This window comes from Lygodium microphyllum, chromosome 12, assembly GCF_053477565.2.
Source record: "Lygodium microphyllum isolate KBCC chromosome 12, Lygodium_microphyllum_v1.1.10, whole genome shotgun sequence".
In the NCBI taxonomy this organism is placed as follows: Eukaryota; Viridiplantae; Streptophyta; class Polypodiopsida; order Schizaeales; family Lygodiaceae; genus Lygodium; species Lygodium microphyllum.
In genome coordinates this window covers 114,380,180-114,387,481 of record NC_141146.1, presented here as the reverse complement: position 1 = coordinate 114,387,481, position 7,302 = coordinate 114,380,180, and the positions used below count along the sequence as shown (strand labels likewise).

Genomic DNA, 7,302 nt, shown 5'->3' with positions numbered 1-7,302 from the left:
AATCATCTTGGGCGATAGAATGTGAAAGCATCATTGGAAGACTAACAATGTGCACGTCTTGTGGTATAGTCATAATGCAACATCATGTTGTCAACTCACAAAAGAACAATCCATCTATAAAAGAAATACAAGTTACAATGGCTTTGTCAAGCATTCTTCCCATCCTTGCATGCCAACAACACAAAGTCAACATGATGATAACTAAATGGCGACCATGTCTTTCAAAGAAAGAGAAAAACAAATACGTGGTGTCATTCTTACCAGACTACATAAAACAAAATTTCAATGCAAAGCTATTATGGCTTCAACTATTGAGCATCATTGATATGTCTATCTCGGTCTAGAAAATGACAAGAGTGATTAGGAATGGAACCTTGGACCGTTGATCTATTCTCGATAACCCTCTAGTCTCTTGGAATGATGGATTGCTTTCGAAGCCATCTACTAGAATTGACCTGACTACATTCGATATTGCGGACGTATTTGCTTAAAACATGCTACATAATCCACTGATCCAAAAGTATATGGCTATAGCAGAACATCCACATCCAAGGACAAGGTTGCATCCTCGATAGGCAATCCATCGAAAGGATTATAGAGCTCCATTGTGAAAGCTCTCCATTTGACCCAATACTCCAAGCAGATAGCGAGAATGAAAGATGTTACAGTTTGCTCGAAAATGTACTCGAGCCAAGCCAACAATAGGCATTCCAAAGAGCCGATTGGTACGAGTTCGCATGCATCATATTATGGAATAATAACCGTCTCGTTGAAAGAACAATGACGTGCAGGATGGACATCTTGCCTGCAAGAAACTCACCTTGCCTAGATATCACCTTGGAAAATGCAGTGTTTCTATTCTTATTCCCACTTGGCCATGGCATCTACGATCAAAAGAAATGTGAACGTTCAAAATCACGATCAGTAACTCAAACTACATATACATATATATTCTCCTTTTGACATCCTCCATGTTTTAAACAATGCAAAAACTTATCTACAAATGTATTTCTCTTCAAAACACAACGCATGTCTAAACACCATCAGTAAAATTGCTATGTGATAAACTGCATATAGAACTTCTAACTCCTTTATTGAGCTCCACATGTCAACCTAGTTATAGTTCTCTCTCTCTCTCTCTCTGGGCGGCGCCCAAAATTGTAAAATCCAAAAAGAAATGAGAAAATCCGACCTTGAAAAACTAGGGTTTTCCATATAATTCCATAGTGTGCTGTTCTTCTGTTCGCCTTTCTTTAGAAATCCTGGTGCCTGCGGAACAGAAGGTTTTGCTGCCGAGATCGAGTGATTACCTGCATCGCCCACATTCACCATGAGGGCCAAGGTACGCTAATCTGTAATCCTTCTTGTTTCTGTCATGTCACTGGTTCTCCGTTCGTGCCTTGCCTTACGGTTCGCAGCTTGTTGTGACTCAATGTCAAGCCTTTTGCGTTAATTGCTCAGAAGCCTAGGTTTTCCTCTCGGCATTGCACAGGTCTTGTGTACCAGGCATGAGCAGATGCCTCCCTTTCTTTATTTTTTCTGCCACAGTGTATGACAAGGCTTTGTGCTTCTTCTTAACAGTGGAAGAAAAAGAGAATGCGCAGGCTAAAGAGAAAACGCAGAAAGATGAGGCAGAGGTCCAAGTAAAGGGGTTTTGGACGGCAGTATTCTAGGTTTCTTTCCCCAGAAGGGCTAGAGCTTTTTAAACAGGAGAGTCTAGGTTTTTCTGACCGGACTTTGGACTTTTAAGTCTCCGGGTTATGTAACAGACCTTATTATGAAATGATTTTCGATCTACTTACGCTTTGAGTTATCGAGTATGACTTAGTCTTCCACAGTTTGTTGTGGTCTTCGTCTCCCTTTATTAAGTCTTCCTCATCGGTTTTTGAATGGTTACTGTTAATTGTGGTCTCAACTAATAGTATATGGTCTCTACACAGGAGAGATTGAAACTGAACTCCGTGCTGATTGTGGCTTTTGTTCATAGAACATGTGTAAATGTTGGTCAATTATCACAATTTACTTCCATCGGTTAGTTCTATACAAGGAAATTCGGATCGTCACTGTAGGTGTCACCTAACTTCGTGCACTGGATTGTGGATTATTTGGAAATTATGTTTGTACTTCCAGCAGTTTTGTTGAATTTAATTATGAAAATTGAAATGTTCTTAGCTGACTTTGGTAGCATTATCATATGCCTTTTCACTATCGGAGATGCTTGTTTGTAGTGCTGGGAATTCAGGGAGAGTTGTCCTGTTTCTTTTATCTATACAGTTGTAATCATATCAACGCCTGCACATGTTCACAGTTGTAGGCTTTTGGCATCCACGTTTGATCATACAACTAGAATCAGGTGTTACTTCAAAAATTGCTTCCTTTAAACAGTTTGGAGGTACTATATTTGCCTAGTAGGTTCACAAACATGGTGCTCTAAAGAGATTTGGTCTTTGGAAGAGAGTGCAAGTGAGACCATTTGCATTCCTGGTTGACTTTGAATTTGTCAAATTGCTTCGTGTAATGGTGTGGAGATAGTGTACTTGTCCAGGGGGGACTTGTTGTCATCCCTGTTGATGATTTTGCTGCTGAGGGCTGTAAAGGGCATGGGAGCCTTAGTGAGCTAGTGAACAGTAATGTATGCAGGTACAGTAGACATTCTTTCTAATTCCCTCTAAGTAAAGATAACTTGTGGATCAAACTGTGTGGGGTCAGGATAATTGCTGTAAGCAACTTAGGATCACTGCTTTTCTGGCTTTCTTTAGAGAGTTGAGACCTGTCTTAATGACTGCAATACTAAGTCTTATTCCTTCCACTTGTTTCTAAACTTACTTCCACATTTTCTGAAGCAGCAAGTAGTTATGTATAACTACTTCACAAAAGGTCTAATGATTATGACGTTTGTGCATTTTTCTTTGTTAGTCTCATGTGACATCGATGTACAGGTTTGCCATTTTTTGTTCTTGTACATTTGAGTCAATGTATGGATGTTGAGAAACAAATGTGAAGTCAGCATTCGGCTTGTTCGGTAAATAGGATGCAGTTGCTTTATCAATAAGATGGTTCTCTCTCTATAAGACTAGTTTGTACCAACACAAGAAATCTATTACGAATACCATGTGTCAATCCCAGAAATGTAATGGCCATTCCTGAACCTGCAATAAAGTCCCTCTTTATGCAGCACCTGTTACACCAGCCAATGCATGTGTACATAGGTGTGGTGATCTGTCTGAGGCTGGGTTGCCAGTTACCCTTTCCCTTCATCATGCAATGGGAACGATGATATCTGTTTTTGTTTGCATTATGCATACTCATGTACATAGAGAACATTGTGCTCTATTACCAGAAGTATTAGGCAAAGGCACGTAAATAGAGAGCAGTGATCTAACTGTTAACAATTGAGCACAGTGGTTCCGAACCCTAGGAGAGATTGTTGAAGGCTGAAAAGACTATTGAGAAAATCAATGTATTTCTTCTGCCTTTGCATCAAAATGGAGAGAAAAGTCTTGTAGCTTATAATTGAATTTGATAGTTTCTGTATTTGGCCTGTATGGTTGGTTGTAAGGAGATTGAGAACAAAGATCTTACCTCCTTTGAATGGAGAGACCTCCGATGTTCCAGATATAAGGTAATTCTTCAGATTGTGTGTCCATGCGAAGGTTAGATTTTAGCGTCCAGATAACCTGGTGGAGTATTGTTCATGAAAGCCTGCTGGCCATGTTTTTGGGGGAAGTCTTGTTAAGAGGTGCCTTTAGCTAATGTCTATACACCCCACTAGAAGTGGAAATATTATACTTCATATCCTTAGGTACGTCCTTCAGATGGTGACTATTGAAGTCATTGGCTTAATTCGAAATGGTGCTGAAGAACTTACTTGGCGTTGTGGCTGCAGAAATCACTTGCGGTGAGATGCTCCATATTAGAGAGAATTTACGAATGTGGGCTGGGGGAATGGTCTATAGAGGTAAAATAATTTGTCTTGGTGGCTGAGCTTGTGGATTTAGACCACTCTCAAAAACTTACATGTAGACATGCATTTTTTGGAGCTACTGGTAAAACTTCTCCCTTGTGACAGCACTTGAAGTGCTATACTAGCCTTGAATCGAATGTTTTCAAGTATGATATATCCTGTCTCGAAGAAAAAGGCTTTGGCTCTAGAAATTTGGGTCTTTCAGGTCCTAGGATATAGAATGGAACATCTAGTGCCCTTTTAGGTTTTAGGTATTACAGATGTTATGATCAAGAGGAGAGAGACAATTGTAGATATGCTCAATTGCAATTTGAAGCATTTAGCACCCTTCATGGAGAACTCTTGCACAAGTTATATATTGAAATAATGAAAAGCAAGTAACTATTTGACAGACATATGGCTATACAAAATAATTGTGATCTTGCTAAATAACATGCTGGTATTGTTGTGGTCTTCCGATAACATCTCTATTCTTTTGTGGGCTTCATCCTTCTTTGTGTAGAATGTACTTAAGAAAAACATTGAGTGTGTTTTGTGCAAATCAAAATTTACATTGGCTTATTTTTGCTATTTGACCCTCCTTTTTCTAAGGAGGACCTGCACTTTGCTTGGGACTAAGTTTTGTAGGATGATTCAAGCTCCTTTCTTAGATGCTTATGATGTGGTCAAAATAGTGGACATATTTTTGCATCATAGTGAAGTAGGTACATAAGAGTAAGGTTGCCCTATGGTGCCTTTGCTTTTTGTTCTTAATATGAAGGCATGCTTGAATCTTGTCACATTCAAGATTTCTCAGGCTTATTAAGGGCCTCCCTATGTAGGATGGTAGCCCTATGACATAGTTGCTTGTTGATGAGTAATAATATCATTTAGATTGATCAGCAATTTGTCAATGAACATCTTAGGGTATAGGCATAATTTGCAATTGTTTTAGGTTCATGCATAGGTGAAATTTGCAATTGGGGTATAGGTTCATGAATAGAGAAAAAACGAAGCTCCTATATGATTGGGAGGATTTTTGATTCTTGAGTTAGTTGAGGTGTAGGATCATTAAGATGGGTTAGATGTTCCACTACCCATGTGCTCTCATGGGACCGGTGATAATGCACTCGACATGTTTGAATAGTTGATGAATAGTCTTTAGAAACTAGTTGAGGTGATATAATGTTAAGTTTAAGTGGCAAGCTGATATAATAGTCTTTAGCAACTACCTATGTGCTCTCAAGTCAGTATTGATGCTTGCCATGACATTTAATGTTATGATATTCCCTTTTTCAATTTGTTGATTCTTTGGAGGGATGAGGGGTAGCCATTCCTTAGGAACATGTTTCTTCTATTGACAATGTTGGTTTTAGTTTGTATATGGGATCTTGTTGTTTGTAAGCTATCAAATTATCGTTATCTATTTGTCTTTCTAGCTCCTAGAGAGATTGGATGACAATTATCCATGGGGTCTTGGTTTGCACTATTAGAGCTCGAAAGCTGAATCTTTGGGGTCATGTTTTGCATTTGCAAAGCCAAACGTCTAGTTACAAGATTGATTGTCAATAATTGGAGTGTTTTTCTTTGCAAACGTTTTGGTCTAAAGTTCATTGAGGATTATGGACATTCTTATTGATGTCCAATATATTTATTGGTGAGTTAGCTCATTTGAAAGGTGATGAAATGGTAGATGCGACCTTGGCTTTCCTTAAAATTTGCATACCATATTACTCTACAAATTTCTTATCCATGTAGCATGTAGTGGCTCCAAAATCTAATAAAGCTTGTTTGTCTATTTGTGTTCCCTCCAAGTGAATCTTTATTGGTGATAGAAAGCTAAAGACTGGATTTGTAGATAGGAAGAGACCACCTTTTAGGTTCCTGATAGAAAGCTAAAGACTAGATTTGTAGATAGAAAGAGACCACCTTTTAGGTTCCTTGAAGTCTAGATTAGTCTTCTAGAGAAATTTGATGGCATAAGGACAAAATTTAGAGGTTTCCTCCAATATGTACAATTGTTTATACATATGCAACTAGATTGCTACCCAAATGATGCTTCTAAAGTTAGCCTAGTAGGAACTCTTCTCTTGGTTTGCCCCCTTCCTTGAGAAGGAATCTCCATTGCTATATAATTTTGAGGCGTTCATACAAGAGTTCTCTACCACATTTGGAGAAGTAGACAAAGTAAGAGTAGCTATGGCGTGAGGATTATTTTGTTAGTCAATTACTTTGGAGATTAAAAGAAGATGTTAAAGGTCTTTTGCTTACTATGCAAAAGTTGCATACACTTGGTGAATTTCTCTCTCAAGCAATTGAATGTGAGAACCACATGTTTGAGAGAATACAAGAAAGACGTCCAGGAGTTGCTTTGAAGTCAAGCATGATGAAGATTGACCCAACCAAGCGAAGGCTTATTCAAAAGCACACCATTGTCCCTTGTGGAACTTGGTAAAGGGAGAAGCTTGATTGAGAGCATGAACAAGCATAAGCAATGGAGGAGTGAGGTATGGTTGATGGAGTAAGAGAGTAGGAGGGAGATACTCAAGATGTGAGAACTCCATTCATCATAATATGTGATTGGTATTCCTTTATGCAAATGTCATTGAAATAATAAAGAATGAAGTGATAATGATGAGCACCCACCACCTGTAATAAAGTCCTATTAGTGTAGTAATACACAAGCGGCATAGGTATAAGCGCGCTCGCCACTTGTAATCTACAGGTGTGCTAGTGTAGTAATACACGAGCAATGTAGATACATGTGCCTTTACTCCCAATAACCTCCCACTTAAAGGTGAATGTGTCGCTAGTGAGGAGAGAATAAGAAAAAACTGACGAGTATAGATGTGCATAAAGTACAATAGGATGAGAAAAGATGTCATCTCATCCAACATCCAGTAGCTTCTTAAGGAAGGCAAAACACTCAGTTCAGAGACTTTTAGTGAGGAGATCTAAAGGATTTTGGTTAGTTGAGACCTTGACAAGCTCGATAGACTTGTCCTCAATGATCTCTCTAATAAAGTGGTAATTCACTTCAATGTGCTTTATCTTTGCATGGAATATAAGATTCTTGGCCAATTGAACAACTCATAGAATCCGAATGCAGTGTAGGGGCCATATCATTAATACCAAGGTTTACAATCAAATGGCCTAACCAAAGAGTCTTTGCAAGTCTCTATGGTTGCAATATACTTTGCCTCTATAGTAGCTAGAGTCCTGTATTTCTACACCTTGGACATCCAAGAAACAACACCTCTAGCAAATGTGAAGATATAGATGGAGGTGGAGTTTCTGTTGTTTGTATGTTCCACAAAATCAAAGTTAGTGTACCCCACGAGTCTTATATCCTAGCTACT

At 38.7% G+C, this 7,302-nt stretch overlaps 1 long non-coding RNA gene across 1 annotated transcript; it reads left to right on the top strand.

Annotated features, from left to right (window-relative positions):
* The first annotated feature begins 1,115 nt into the window (after positions 1-1,115).
* LOC148028177 (uncharacterized) lies at positions 1,116-1,833 on the top strand. Its single transcript, XR_015692689.1, has 2 exons — positions 1,116-1,342; positions 1,582-1,833. It is a non-coding gene; the product is annotated as an uncharacterized LOC148028177 (long non-coding RNA).
* The last annotated feature ends 5,469 nt before the right edge of the window (positions 1,834-7,302 follow it).